The sequence below is a fragment of the Pleurodeles waltl genome, chromosome 5, assembly GCF_031143425.1.
Source record: "Pleurodeles waltl isolate 20211129_DDA chromosome 5, aPleWal1.hap1.20221129, whole genome shotgun sequence".
Classification (NCBI taxonomy): domain Eukaryota; kingdom Metazoa; phylum Chordata; class Amphibia; order Caudata; family Salamandridae; genus Pleurodeles; species Pleurodeles waltl.
This window is the reverse complement of record NC_090444.1, coordinates 540,657,365-540,674,196: the sequence shown is the minus strand read 5'-3', so window position 1 is coordinate 540,674,196 and position 16,832 is coordinate 540,657,365.

The following is a 16,832-nucleotide window of genomic DNA, read 5'->3' as shown; positions in this document are numbered from 1 at the left end:
CATAGCACCATGAATGCCTTCCAGGTACACAACTATCTGTTGGAGCTGGGTGCCCTGCACCTGGATGGCATTCAGAATGGCAGTCTGACACACAGAGATGCTCCTCTGGAGGTCAATAGCCTCCTCACTCATAGAAGCAGGGGCAAAAGGAGCAGGGGGTGAGGTGTCTGGCGTGAAGGAGCCGGCTACTGTCTTGAGGAAGCAGGCCCTGCCAACTGGGTGGGCAGCAATAGGGAGAGTGGAGATGGAACTGGGGGTAGCGGACAAGACTGGAACAGGTGTAGGTCCTTAGTGTTCCACCACCACTAGGAAGTGTCCAGTCGTGGTCGACTCAGAAGAAGATGATGTGGAGCCATTCTCCTTCATGACACTCCCCTCACTGTCTGGGTCACGGGGTCCCGCGTGTCTGATGTTTTGTGACCGGAGCTATTGTGGCCAGCTGCCTACCAAATGAGGTCAGCCCTGTCTCCTCCAGGTGACTGAGATGATGCTGAAATGATAAATACAGATAGGGTCTGTCCATGTATCTGAACACACTTGTACAACAGCTTTGATTACAAAACATTACTTTAATGTGCAGGAGACCCCAGCCACAAGGTCCTCCCAAGTGCCTCCAACATGCATGCATGCTACATGAACTTTAAACATTTACACACAGGAAAATCAGAATCACAGACAACTTCAAATGCATGAATAAAGTTGTCCAATCACAATACCCATGGATCAAGTAGGAGACCTTACCACCGTGAATGGTTTGGCTCTTGTAGCATCCCTCACTAATCTGGTGGCATCAAATGTAATGGTATTGCCAAGTACATTCTCACAGATTCCACACAAGGTCCTGTAATCAGTAAATGTTCATATGTACAACACCACATCATGATGAAATGAATGGGCAAATAATCCAGCAATTTTGCAGTAAGAACTATAGTAACCTGATGAAGGTGGCATAGAAACACCCATTACACACTATAAAAACTCAACAATGGTAACTTCACAATATGTACATTGTCTGAATGTTTTAATGAAAGTTGTACTAATGTTGCTTTGCTAGATAACACATCTTGCACAGAAAAGTACACTGGAGACAATATGGTCAAAATGTCTGGAGAATTGTCTACAAATATCCACAGCACAATGAATCAGCTACGCCTAGGGAAACCACCTGTTTCAATTGGTACTGTTGAGAACACTCTTCTAACATTGTATAACTAAAAGGCAAAAGCCCATTGAATGTTGTTGTGGCTCAGGGAATCTCCAATATCTGAAAAAGGCATTTAACGTGTTTCTCAATGGGAAGGCACATCCCTGTAGCTTTTTGTTATGCAAACACAGATCCCATTGGATAACCTAATGTACACACTCACATATGATTCCAACATTTCTGCATATCACTCCCTGATGCATGTCAACAGTCAGGTAATGAATCTTCAACAACTGACATGTGCAAAGCACTTAGCCAAATGATTCAACATCAATGGCATGGAAATGCACATTGTGAGTAAGCACTGTAGATCTACCTGTCATGTCCTTCATTGCTTCTGCAATTGTTCATGATAAATGACATAGAGTAATTAGATAGAGTATGTGTGACCCTACAAACAATGCTGACACACTCCTGCCTGTGGTACCACATGAACTGTAAATCCCATCATATGAAACTAATTATAAAGAGATTTTGGAATGCACACATGTGAGGCAATCAGGCATCATCCCATGAAGACAGGTAGATCATGTATAAAACAGTACTGGAAATGATACTACAAAAGTGCAAGGTACACGTTAACATCTAGGCAGAAATACTGATGCCAACAGGGATGTTACCCAAATCATTTAGCTGTTCATTCCCTACTTATCAGGGAAACGTATTGCTCAGTGACTGCACACAAAGGACAATGTATGCTATGTCATATGTATGATGGCCACCACCACATGAGAGACAGTAGTGAGGCACCAGCACTCTTGACATACTAAAGACAAGTGGCCTGTTGGGTTCAGATGCCAATATAGTCTCTTGAGCAGACACATGACTGAGTGGAGAGATCTATTACCTCATGTTGTTCGATGTTGGGGCTCACACAATGAAGACAAGTGGACTGTTGAGTACAAATGACACCCACAACATGAAACAACATGAGATGATGAACCACTGCACTCATCCATGTGTTTGCCCAAGAGAGTATATTGGTAGTGGACTGTACTCTGCTGTGTCCCTGGTCACTAGGACAAGAGACAAGGCACATCACCATACACCAACTGTCATACTTACGCAAACAGTAATTCATTTTGTGTATCACACATTGGCGTCTCCAATTTTCATGGGAAGATGTCTGCCTCTAACACATCAACCTGGCGATGTAACAGGTATGAATCTGCCTAGGACTCACCCATTTGTAGCTGCTTAGCTCCCCTCAAACACCCATAACGCTTGGGATAGGCCACCACCAGTATGTGGGCCATCGGGGGGTCAGGGTCTGCGGTCCATACAGTCAACTATCATTTTACAGACTACACCTCAGACTTAGGTGAGAATGAAAGAGCTGGTATAGGTGTCAATGAAAGCTTTTTCTCTGTGGATGTGTGAAAATGTTGTTTACATAATGGAATCTCATACCGCTTCTGAGTGGGTTTGTATGGTATGTACTGGTATCATTGGAAACACATCTTTCCATATGTGGCACTCCTGCAAAGATAACATTCAACATACCAAGTTATGTTTGGTCTGATTGCTTACATGTAACAAAGCTAGTAATTCATATGGCATGATCTCCCCTGCATTAACCAACTATCTGCACTGTGGGTTTGTCACTTGTGCAATTTGCCTGTACTATACAAACATTACTTTTGGAAAGGTGACAAAAGATGTGTGGGAGTGAGGGGCCTGCTATTAGGCAATGACACACATTGCCAATGAGGGTCAGTGGCGATAAGTACCAAGTCAAGTGGCTACCTCAGTTCCCATTCCTAATGTAGTCTTTGTAAAAGCATTCAGGATTAATCTTGCTTCTGAAGACTCCTTTTGGCCATATCCAAGGATCAGAAGGTCTATAGGGTGTGGGCCTAGTGCCGCAGTTGCACAGCCACAGTTATTGTGCACCATTCTGGGCTATGTCCCATGCTGTTCCAATGCTTTGACCAGCCTTGCTCTCTGCAGGCTGAGCATACAGAACCTACATGAACAGCACATTTCCAACACTTCCATGCATGACAGTACATTCTGTGGCCATCCTATATGTGAGTTCAGGTTTGTATGGCACTCTGAAGGGCTCAGTGAGTTTTACATTGGTCTCATACCACAGTTTGCCAAGGCTTGGTCTGGGCTGAGTGTTTTGTGGGACTTTACATATTACTACTAATATCATCAACTGAGCCAAACAGTATACATACACAGCTCATGCTGTAATGCAAATACATTTACTGTGTTATTTACCATCATTAGATCATCAGATAAATCATTGTTTGGCTGTAAAGTTTACTTGCACAGATATGTGAATGCAACACAAGGAGGATCTAGGGCTTGTCACACATCACAGAACATAATGGTCATTTGAAATGCTCAGATTACAGAGCTCCACAATCCACAATATGTAAATACTATATATGGCCCACAGATTATGACAACAGGCCCCTAAATACCTCACTGGGACTCAGAGGCACATTTTAGCCTGTGATGGAGAAAAGGCTGGCTTTGAACATAGTCAAGTATGTGAGAAAGTTACATTTTCCCCTAGTGAACCAGAGAGCTGACCATACAGGGGAAAGACCTCTTCAACAAGTTTCTCCAGCTCCTCTGGATAGAAGGTATGGACCCTTTCAACTACTTGACCCGGCATGATTGCTCCTAGAGGCGGCACAAAGCAGCTGAAGTGGTAGAAGTATTGATGTCAGCAGTGTCAGTAGGCAAGTGAATTATTACTCCATGTACATAGTAATTACTGTCGACGGGCACAGCCATTGGGCCACGACCTTCACAGTCAACGTCAGCCTATGGATGTGTCTGCCCAGTTGGATCTGAAATACCGCATGGTCGACTTCCGCCGGCAGCAAGAGGTTCCTAAAGTCCAATGAACGAGGTCAGGAATCTGCCATTTTTGGCAGATAAAACTACAGTTTTGGTGGCTGTTAAATTTGTCACAACATTTATTAATGTGCAGTAACATCTCCACAGATGTAAAGCTCCCTTGATATGTAGATTCTCCTACACAATCATCAGTGTAGTGCATTGTCATAAAACCGCTGTGCACTGTACCCCGCCGGTAATTATATTTTTGCCAGTCGTAACATACTTTACAATATCAAGGGGCACAAGAGGAGCAGATAAGTGTGTTATGTGCACATATATGTTGTGATCTTGTGTGCAATGTCAGGTGGTACAATCAGGAAGTGTGTGACTCATTGTAGCACTTATGGATCATTACAAAACAGGAGCCTCAACATACACCAACCGTCCTTGGTTGTTAGCACTGCTGAGGAATCCAAGGATGCCAGGGGAAATCCACTTCAAGGAGGACTATGGAAGAACACAGTGGCCAGATGAGATGGCTTTTGAACTTCTGAAGACCAGATTTCACTGTCTGGATAAGACTGAGGGAGCCCTCCTCTACTTACCGGGGAATGCGTGTCAAATCACCATGGCGTGCTGCATGCTCCACAATATCACCCTGCGAAGGGAGTTCCCTTACATCTCAGAGGAAGGGGAGCCTGCTGTGCCACCGTGTGAAAATGCGAAACGCCGGAAATGCCAAATGAAGATGATAGTGGTGAAGAGGAAGAAGCTGACTTGCAACAAGATCTCATCAACAGCTTCTTCTCATAAGTGTAAGGTATGTCATGAGATGCCATGACTTTGACAGTACAATGAAATCTTGTTGTAGTGATGTGAAGAGAATAATTTTTGGGAAAGTTCGGAAGCTGAAGCTCTAGCAAATGGTGGCAAAGTGTGTCTGATGAGGAAGCTTTTGACACAATCACATTTTGGAGATGTTGTTTTGTTTGTGTGAGATTTATAACATGGACTGTGTTCTCCATAGGGTTGCTATGTGAATTCCGTCATATGTATGGCTTCGTAACTATACTTCTTGTTTTTACGTTTGCTCGTGTACCTTCACCATGACATCATCATTGGGACATTTCTGAGTTGTGACATTGGCAGGTGTATGATGCTGTTCAGACATACAAAGTGGACATGGAATGTAGGTCACAGACTTCGGGTGTACAACACCTGTTCCAAGGCAGCTTGCACAGTGATGTAATGGAAGTTTCAAAGACTCCATTGGACTTGTTCCTTGTCGTGTGGTGGCCCTGATAAGTCATGTGTGTCAACATGTGATCAGAAAATATGCAGTTCTAGGCCAAATTTATGTTACCTTCCCTTCACATTGGCTAAACACTCTTTTTGTATGAACTATATGTAGCTGTTGATGTGTTTTATCATTGTAGGCCAAAGTGCTTGTGGCACATCACTGACATTTGTTTGTGTCATACCACCAGTTGCAAAAGCACTGTATTGTAATGACCCTGTGATCAGAAACTGTTGTACTGCCATCTGTCTGAGTCTTGCGTTATATGATACTGAATTTCTTTTGTGAGTTAGGCATGATGGCTCCAGCAGTTGACATCAACCTATCTCATGTTTGCCTTTTCTACAGGACAAAGTCTGATATCTCCCTTACTTCCATAGTTTAGATGTGTGCACATATACATTTGGTCATTTACTCAGTATGCATGATTTGCTATGTTTAAGATGTATTGACAGACTATGTAATACTTTTTTTCTTTGACAAGGCACTGGTATGTATTTCTTTGTGTGGCATGGTTGTAATGCTGAGCTGGAAAATGTGTAGATGCAACATATACCTACTTCCACAAGTAATGTTTTTTTTAAATTGTATTTTTCACATGTTCTTACATGTCTACATTGCCAAATGTGAAGTTTAAGACAGCAGACAATGAGTTTGTGACTGGTGAATTTATTAAAGTGCTAAGGGTGAAAACAAACTTGTGACAAAAAGTAACATATATGAAAAGTGAAGGGGTCTTTCATGGTGAATGAAATCATAGGAGTAGATGCCACACCATCGAAAGTCCAAAGTCTACAGTACTCCTCCCATCAGAAATGGAATGGGTTCAGGATCAGTCTACAGAGTGAATGTGTGACATACAAAGGAGGATATTAGTGATGAGGTTTCTTGCTGGCAGTGGTGGATGTCTTGCCACCTGCACCAACTGGATGTTTACATGGAAGTCCCCACTTGCGAGGGCAGGGGTGTTTAACTGCTGCAGAGGCATGGGTGTCTGAGGGTGGTTGCTCCTCTGGCAGGGCATACCTTCCTGTGTCTGCCACAGATGTACTTGGGTTTGATGTAATTGGCCCACAGACAGGGGTAGATTTTGGGAGAAAAGCCCAGCTCAGGGATGCATGGATGTCCCTCAGTACCCCTGTTAGGGAGGCCATGTTAAAATTATGGTCATCCATATGTTGGTTCATGTCTGTCTGCAGCTGCTTGATTTCTAGGAGTTTGGTCAGCACATGGCCCATAACACCTTGAGACTCCTTATAGATCCCCAAGACTTGGCTGATGGTAAACTGGTTGGGTTGTGAGTGGCCCAAGTGGCCTCACTCTGCTGGCCCAAAACATCCCTCCCATGAACTCTACACCTACAAGCATGTGCCTTTGCCACAGGATGCATTCTCCAACTGGCTCCTATACCATGAGTATCAGGATTGTTGATTTGCACCTCAGGATACAGGACTAGGGGCACAAGATTATAGCAAATGTGCTAGATACACAAGTTGGGGGGCATATTGTTGTCTGTGATGTAGAAGCAACGGGGGTGGGAGGTGTTATTGTGGGCACAGTGAGACTCACTGTTGCCATCTGAGCAGGCCGTCAAGATGGGCCAGGGCTGTCATCCACATACACATGTCCAGGAGTGTCATCACCACTGAGGGCTTCATCCAGGGGTGGGTTGGGAGTCTGGTCGGTGGATAATGTCTGGCCAGGTGCCCTGCCAGCTTGACCTGTTGAGAAATGTTATTGGTTGAAGTGTGGAATCTACATTCAAAGGTTTTGTGTCACTGAAAGCATGGACCTTGGACAATCTTGAATGGTAGGTTTGCTGATTGTGCTAAGTTACCATGATATTGAAGTTGTCGGTCAAACGCATACCTAAGAAAGGCAGCCGGTTCACCACCAAACTCCAAGAATCAAAGCATACCCACAGATGTTTAAAAAAATAATAGAGGAACAGCCAATCCAGCAAAGATCTTGCCTCATTCAGAGCCGCAACCGCCACCCATCGACGAAAAATCAAGAACGCAAGGAAGGATGCACTCTGGGAGTGCATCAACTCCTCCGCACACTACTCTTAGGAACTCTTCTTAGTCATCAACAAGTTTGCAGATACCCCCTCCAAAGCCAGCAGCATCCCCCCATCACAGGACCTCTGCGACAAACTCACCTCCTTTTTCCAACACAATATCCAGGACATCTACGACAGCTTCCTGCCGGTAAATCCTGGTAGCGGAACCTCTGACAGACCCACCCAGACCATCCACGGCTGGTTCAGGCTCCCCACAGAGGAAACAGTCAACATCATGAACAGCACCCACTCCGGGGCCACATCGGGCCCCTGCCCGCACCACATATACATCAGACCCAGAGCATCCATTGCCCCCGAGCTCCGTAACACAATCAACTGCTCCATCAGCACAGGCACCTTCTCTGAGCACTGGAAACACGCCAAAATATGCCCTCTCCTGAAGAAACCTTTGGCCGACCCATCAGAACTAAAGAACTTCCGGACTATCTCGCTGCTACCCTCTCCTGCCAAAGTACTAGAGAAAGCAATCAACGCACAACTATGGAATTTCATGGAGGCCAACAACTCCCTGGACAGCTCCCAGTTCGGCTTCCGCAGCAATCACAGTATTGAGACAGCACTCCTGGCAGCCACCAACCACATCCAATCACTCCTAGACAGTGGCCACACAGCAGTAATCATACTGCTTGACCTCTCAGCAGCATTCAACACGGTCTCCCACAGCACTCTGCGCACCAGACTCCACAATTTAGGAATCTGCGGAAGACCCTGGAATGGATCCACTCCTTCCGCTCCAGGAGGACGGAGAGAGTCAGACTCCCGTCCTGTACTCCCAGACCCTCAGGAGTCAACTGCGGAGTCCCCCAAGGATACTCACTGAGTCCCACACTGTTCAAGGTGTACATGGCCCCTCTTGCTGCCATTGTCAGAAGCCACGGTATGAACATCGTATCATATGCCGATGACACACAACTCATCATTTCCCACACCGAAGACCCGGACACAGCCAAGAGGAACTTTCACTCAGGAATGGAAGCCGTCGCCACCTGGATGAGAGAAAGCTGCCTCAAACTCAACTCCGATAAGACGGAGCTCATCATCTTTGGCTCACATCCCTCAGTGCCCCCCCGCACTGACCGAGCACGCCCGCAACTTAGGAATCATCCCCAACTCCTCCTTGTCCATGACCCACCAGGTAAACTCTGCCACCTCCTCCTGCTGGCACACACTACGCAAACTTCAGAAGATCTTCAGATGGATCCCAGAAGACTGTCGCGGGCAGTCACCCACAACTTAGTCACTAGCAAGCTCGACTATGGCAACACCCTCTACGCCGGAACCTCAACTAGGACCATCACAAATTTCAACTCATCCAGAATGCTGCCGCCAGCCTGATTCTGGACCTCTCTTGCCAAGCACACATCTTCCAACACCTGAGAACCCTCTACTGGCTACCAGTCAAGAAGTGAATCATCTTCAAGCTTCTTACCCACACTTACAAGGCCATATACAACACAGGACCAGCCTACCTGAACCACCGCCTCTCCTTGCACACCCCCGCCAGATCCCTCCGCTCCACCCAGATGGCCCTGGCCACTGGACCTCACATCTGCAAAACCACTGTCAGAGGACAATCTTTCACCTACACCGCAGCTAAAGAGCTGGAACAACCTCCCCCTGCATATCAGACAAAGCCCGTCTCTCAACATCTTCAGGAAGAACCTCAAGACGTGGCTCTTTGGATAAGGCCACTCCCCCAGCGTCTTGAGACGCTCACGGGTGAGTAACCATGCTTTACAAATATTGATTGATTGAATGATTGATTGAAGATATTGAAATGACATGTGTAAAGCTTGCAGAAACTGTTAGACTTAAGCAGGTCTTTAGATGTGCTGATCAGTTGCACTTTAGATGAGGAATGAACATAACAACTTAGAAACAGTTAAGTCAACACAGTGAAGAGACGTGTATTTGACCATTCCAAGGCCTAGTTGTGTGAGATACAGGTGAACACACAACTTTGTGGTATATGTAGCTGTAGCCATCATGTGAGCAGTGCTGAGTCAATGTGTTAATTGCCACTAGCAATCTGATGAAGCAACTTAGGGCCAGATGTAGCAAAGGTTTTTCCCCATTCTGTGTCTACGGGAAAAAGTGTTTGTACATATGGCCCCTAATGCCTTAGGAATACTTGATGTACAAACTTGGTAAGGCGCCATTCCTGTCCTCAATAGTTACATTTTGGGATACCAGGAACAAGTTAGGAAGACAGACACACATCTGAGGAGATGAGCATGATATGTAGATTGCTAACTCCCATGCGAGTGAACATTATTTGAGAGATGGCAAACAGGTGTATTTGGACAAGTGCAGAAAGGCCTGTTGGTTTGAGTTACAAAAGCACGGCCTCCTGGTAGTTGTAGTCATGTCACTTGCTGACTCACCAACTACGCAAATGCTCAACTCCCAGGGGAGGGTACATCATTTGAGAGATGGCATACTGGTGTATTTGGACAAGTGCAGGAAGGCAGGTTGGTTTGTGGCACAGAAACAGGACCTCCTGGTAGTTGTTGTCATGTCACTAGCTGACTACCTACACTACACAAATGATAAACTCCCAAGGGAGGGTACATCATTTTAGAGATGGCACACAGGTGTATTTGGACAAGTGCAGGAAGGCCTGTTGGCATGAGGTACAGAAACAGGACCTCCTGGTAGTTGTTGTCATCTCACTCTCTGTACTTCCCAACACTTGACAAATGTTTAGTCTTACTTATCTGTTGCCACACTGTATACATTTACATGTTGACACATGCCATGGGTCCTGGGATGCTCTTCTGATATTGAAACACTAAAAGACCCCATTTCTACATATGGCATGTAATGGGTGTTGATAAATGTAATATTCTGTAGGACAATGCACATTGAAAAGCTTACATCTCTGCAACTCTGGGTATTGCATGTTTGGAAAGTAGATGAACAACACAGTGGAAAAGGTGAGATGTGAACGCACTGGACACTGAAGATTTGTTACAGTTTTTGTGTTGCAACTTACCAGACTCCAATCCCCCAGGTACTCCCGTCAAGCCCTCAGGATGCAGGATGACAAAGACCTTCTCCTCCCAGGGAAAGAGTTGTAATGAGGCACTGGGAGGACCACCGCCTGTCTTCAGAGACTCCATGAGTTGCCTGGAGGCCAGGGAACACTCCTTCCCCCTCAGGTCATTCCACCTCTTCCCAATATCCTCCTTTGTGCACAGGGTGGTGCCTACAGCATTTACTCTGTCGATTATCTTTTGCCACATTTCCATTTTCCTACTGAGAGGAGTATACTGGACTTGTGCTGCAAACAATTGTGGCTCTTCACTTATGATTTCATCAACCACGACTCTCACCTCATCTTCAGAAAACTGGGGATTTTTGGTATGTGGCATGGATGTAAATTGACATGGGTGACAGGGTTTTACTTAAAAAGAAAATTGATATAGGGAGTAAATGGAAAACAAAAGTGTGTGAAAGGTGTTAAATGGGATAGTGAAAAACAATTGGTGCATTATCTATTAATGATAGAAAAAACAGTGGGCTCTGGTCTCTTTCTTGCAGTGAAGAGGCAAAGGATCATAGTCTGGGAAGGGGTGTGTTTTATAGTGTGATTTACAGGTGTGTCCACTGAGCCAATGTATGTCAGCTGTGTTGTTTTTTAATTCATCCAATCGGCTTGTAGCCGGGCGCTGGAACACCTGGCTACCCAAATGGCAGCCTCCTGCCCGACCAGGACCCCGGGGGCACCGCGGGGTCAGAACCGGAAGACACGCCCCTTGGGAATACGGATATTCGGGTTCCCGTGACAGAAAAGGGAGGAGCGCGTCCATGGAGGGCAGAGGAGGACGCGAGGAATCAGGCAGAAGAAGACGACACAGGAGATCCGGAGGAGGAGACCGACGCAAGAGGAGAAGAAAAGGTGGAGTCAGAGACCGGAGAAACAGGAGAGCGACACGGAGAAGAACCCCACATGGAGCTGAACTACCTGGGGCAGCTGACTACTGAAGGCAGTCCCGAAGAAGGTAAAAGGAACCCAGAAACACTGAGACCCCGCCACGTTCCTGGAGGGGTGTGGCTCCAGCAGATACAGTCCTGTTTCCACAACAGGATTAACACTTTGTTGGGGAAAGAGGAAAGGGAGAGAGGGAAGGAGGGGGGGGTGAGGAAGGAAGGGAAGGGATAAAGAAGGGGGATAGCCGACAGAGGCTGGTAGAAAATAATTCTTGTTTGTTTTTCCCTTTCTCTTCCCTTATTGGCACCATTGGCCCTTGTTTTAAGCTCACTTGGAGGATGAAGGAATGTAGTGCGGAGAGTACCATTTTTTTTTGCTTTACATTAATAACACGTTGAATGACGGGTTCCCCTAGAAAAACTTTATTTCACTAAGGTGAATTAATCTTGGGTGGAAAGAAATACCTTTTTTTTTGTTTGTTTTCTTCTTACCTCCAACCCTTTTTCCTTTGTAGTCCACCTTAACCCACTCTCCCCAGATCCTCTCACTATACTAATCCGGTTCAAGGAGTTAAGAACAAAGCCACAACTTACAATACCTTCTTTCCTTCCCTGGCAACGGCGTTTCCCCACGAGAACTTCGGCGGGACCCAGAGGGCCTGAAAGAGAGAAGAAGAAGGAGAGAATGCTACATTGAGAAGAAAGAAACTAAAAAAGACTGATAGAGAGGACTTGTGAATTATCATTAAAATATTTTGGGACCTCTGGCTTGGCGGTCTGGGGGTCCGACCGCCAATCTCATAATCAGGCCCTAAATCTTTGGATTAGATAGGTCCTAAATTGCTGCTATGCAAGGTAATATTGCTTCTGTATGGGATGGCAAGATTGTGATCTTCAACACTCACTTCAGTTTCCCTGTGTGCAACTTATATTTCAGTGGTGCAGACAAGTAGAACGTTGTTTTGACAGGAATATATATATCAAAGAAATCTCAAGCTTTTACAGCATTAAGGTTATGTCTGGTTCCAATGGTGGAAAGATGGCTTTTGTCAAGTGATTTTCTTCATTCAGTTGATTGAGGATGCAGGAAGAAGAATTCAATCCAAAAGACATGTGGCTAAGAGGATATGGAAGCCATTAAATGGAAACATCCAACCATATCTGGTTGAAGAGCTTGCCATCTCAGCAAATCAACACAAAACAATAGCCTGGAAATCAAGAAATACAAAATGAAATGAAGAATTTTATTGACTTACCATTACTCTGTGAAACAATAGTTCTTCCCAGATTATCCTGGCTTCCTCACTGCCATAGTTCAATAATGAGCTGTAACAAATTTCTTGAAGGACCAGCTCATTCATCATCGAAAAACATTAAGGCAAAGTGATCTTCATTTTCATTAAGAAAGCCACCAGAATCATCACCCTTTGTTTTTGCCATAATATGGGGCCTGGCTCCATTTCTTGTGCGCCAGAGCAATACTCTGAGCTCTTTAGAGCTGAGCTTGTTTCAAGGACGGAAGGGCTGGTAATGCTCCCAGAACATTGGCTCTGCTAGACGCAGAACTTTGTGTGTCTGGAGGTTGGGACACACTATGCATCTGCACCCAAGCACAATCTACATTTCCAATAAACCTATTAACTCTCACAGCAGCCATTTTGAAGTTTGAGTATAATTTTCCTAATGGGTCAGAGCGTCTATTTTAGGCAATCAGGATACGATTTTGTGGCAGCCAAGACAGGAACTTATGGAAAGCTTTGAAATCATCTGTGTTCCCTTTAAAAGCATGTGTGGACATTTTGGAAATTAACTTCAATAACTTGAAGTACTATTTCAGAGTTTACCCTTAAGGAAAGTAGAACTATACTTTTGTTGCATATTTCTTTTGGATCCTATGGTATGGAACTGAAAAGGATCCTCTTCACCTGACCAGGCTGTCGAAATACTCATGATGTTTATGTTTTTATGAAAAGATAACCTTGAATCTATATCAGAACCAAAGAGCATGTATTCAGTCACAGAGGTTCCAAGAATGTCAATGTTCCACTAAAACAGCGTGAGTCTGAGACATAGACATATTTTGATGATATCTGGTATGGCTAGTAGATGTCAGTGTTCAGTGGAATGATGAGTCAATGTGGTGATGTCCAATGTCTCTGTTCTCTCTTATCCCATTCCCTTTTGCTCAGATCTACTAGTAACCAATACATTGCTATTGTGTATGGTTGGCTGTTGATACAGGGAAGTGCAGAAATGCACCTCTCTCCCTCTGAGTTCAGAAATCAGGCTTATGATTTCTGACAATTTTATTGGTAAAGGTAATATGGATAAATAGATGAATTCCTTCTTTTCATGCCTCATTAGGAAGACCCCATTAAGCCTCAGGAAAATGAGTGATCAATTAAGTTAAGTACAGTCCTACAAATAGGAGTATATCTTCTTTGGCACAGCATTCACACCATAAATATGGTTCAAAGCTTTTGTCAGTATCACATCTAAGCATCATGTTGAAAAATGCTTAATATGTAGAACCAATAAATAGAACCATCTCACAACTTCCCTTTATGGCCATGAATGTAACTGGATATTTCCTCTACCAGTGAATGGAAAACCTTTAGTGGTTCTGGGCAGTGAGGGGGCCTTCTTAGCTGAGAGAGTTGGAGGCTCAAGAACTAGATGTAATTAGACATTTCACTGTGTAACTGAAGAAGATTGGTGGGGAAGTTTCCTACAATGTAGCCCTGTTTCCTGATGTCTATGAAGAATATTGTTATACGGAAAAGGTTCTATACTTAATCGAGAAGAAATGCCTAACCTAGCTCATTTTAATGGGAGCTTTTGTCCAAGAACTTCAAGTCAACTACGAAATGGCAAAAAAGGAGTACCCAACATCATGAAGGCTCATCCAGTTACACTTCTAGCCCTACCGATCTGAACATTTTCAACCTCCACTAAGAGTAAAGGTAAAACCTTTGACAAGGATGTATCACCAACTCTTCCGATATGTTGCTCCATCACCTGTCAGCCATAATGAAAGCCTAGATTACAGTCCTATACAACTCTTGATTACCTGTCAGCTGAAGAGAGTGCTATGGCTTGCTCTATCATACACTAGCATGCTTGTTTCTGGTCCAGGGAGGACTTGGCCTGGCAGTTTGTGCTGGACTCCCATGGGGAGCAGGGTCAAGACTGATTTCCATATGGCTGGGTCCATACTGGATTGGCATGGTGGGCAAAAAAATGATGGATTGGGATGTGGCCTGAGCGATTGCCAGGGGCTGATATTAATTAAAGTATTCCATCCATCACCTTGCTGTTTTTGCATTTGCCACCCTAAGTGCGCCGGGTATGCCCAGACGTGGGTCCCAGGCTCAATGTGCCACTGGATTCAACCTAGCCTGGCAGATGAAGGGTGATAGTCTGAAACCAGTCCCAAGATGCTTGTTTCAGGTACAGGGAGAACTTGGCCTGGCAGTTCGGGCTGGGCTGCTCCCATGGGGAGCAAGGTCAAGACTGATCTGCATATTGCTGGGTCCAAACTGGGGTGGCATGATGTGCAAAACAACAATGGATTGGGATGCAGCCCGAGCGATTGCCAGTGGCTAAGATTAATTCAATCATTCCATCCATCACCTTGTTGCTTTTGTGTTGGTGCCCTTAGTGCGCCAGGTATGCCCATACATGGGTGTTGGGCTCACTATTCCACTGGATTCAAGCTAGCCTGGCTGATGAGGGGTAATAGTCTGAAAATGGTCCCAAGATTCTTGTTTCAGGTCCATGGAGGACCTGGTCTGGCAGTTTAGGGCAGACTGCTCCCATGGGGAGCATGCTCAAGAGTGATTTGCATATGGCTGGGTTCAAACTGGGGTTTGTAGGTGTGCAAAAAAAAAGATAGATTGGGATGCGGCCTGAGTGATTGCTAGTAGCTGAGATTAATTCAGGCATTCCATCCATTACCTTGTTGTTTTTTCAGTTTCTGCCCTAGATGCCCCAGGTATGCTCAGACATGGGTTCCGTGCTCACAGTGCCACTGGATTCAGGCTAGCCTGGCTGATGAGGAACGATACTCTGAAACTGGTCCTAGAATGTTTGTTTCCGGTTCAAGGAGGACCTGACCTGGCAGTTTGGGCTAGACTGTTCCTATGGGGAGCAGGGTCACGACTGATTGCATATAACTGGGTCCAAACTGGGGTGCCATGGTGGACAAAAAAATGATGGATTGGAATGCAGCCCTAACGATTGCCAGAGACTAATATTACGTCAAGCATTCCATCCATCACCTTGTTGTTTTTGCATTTGTCAGCCTGTTTGCACTGGGTATGCCCAGACGTGGATCCTGGGCTCACTGTGCCACTGGATTCGAGCTAGCCTTTCTGATGAGGGGTGATACCCCAAAACAGTCCTAGGATGCTTGTTTCCCGTCCAGGGAGGAGCTGGCCTGGCTGTTCAGGCTGGACTGTTTCAATCAGGAGCAGAGTCAAGACAGATTTTAATATGGCAAGGTCCAAACTGAGGTGGCATGGTGGGCAAAAAAACGATGGATTGGAATGCTGCCCTGAGTGATTGTCAGTGGCTGAGATTAATTCAAGCATTCCATCCATCAAATTGTTGTTTTTGCATCTGCCGTCCTAAGTGCATGGGGTATGCTCAAACTTGGGTCCGGGCTCACTGTGCCACTGGAATCAGGTCACAGGATACTTGTTTCTGATCCACGGAGAACCTGGCCTGGCAGATCGGGCTGAACTGTTCCCATTGAGAGCAGGGTCAAAACTGATTTTCATATGGCTTGGTCCATAGAGGGGTGGTATGGTGGGCAACAAAAATTATGGATTGGGATGCTGCTCTGAGTGTTTGCCAGTAGGTGAGATTAATTCAATCATTCCATCCATCAACTTGTTGTTTTTGCATTTGCTGCCCTAAGTGCACCGGGTGTGCCCAGACGTGGGTCCTGAACTAACTATGCCACTAGATTCAAGCTAGCCTGACTGGTTAGAGATAATACCCCATAACTGGTCACAGGATGCTTGTTTCCAGTCCAGGGAGAACCTTGCCCGGTAGTTCAGGCTGGACTGTTTCCATGGGGGAGCAGGTTCACGACTGATTTGCATGTGGCTGGGTCCCAATGGGGATGGGCCAAAAAAGCAAGTGATGTGTTGATACCTTACTAGAAAGTGAGGCCGTGTGTCGATTCTTTCTCTGTCGGGCAAGCAATGAGTCGATTCTTTCCTCACAGGGAAGGGATGCGTCAATTTCCGGACAAGCAGCTTCAGGTCTGTGATGTTGAAGATTTTGATGCCCAGGGTCGATGCATGGGAAATTCCGATGCGCTGTGTGAAGGGTCCGGGTTGAGACCAGGTGCTGAGTAGATTCTCCAGCCACGAGGAAGGTGCTGCATTGGATTTTCCACCGCAAGACAGGTGCTGCATTGATTTTTCTGATGCGCAAGCAACAGTGCGTGGATTTTCTCCTGCAGGTTACCAGCTTCCACTTCTATGGGCCCAGTGACTGCATTTGGC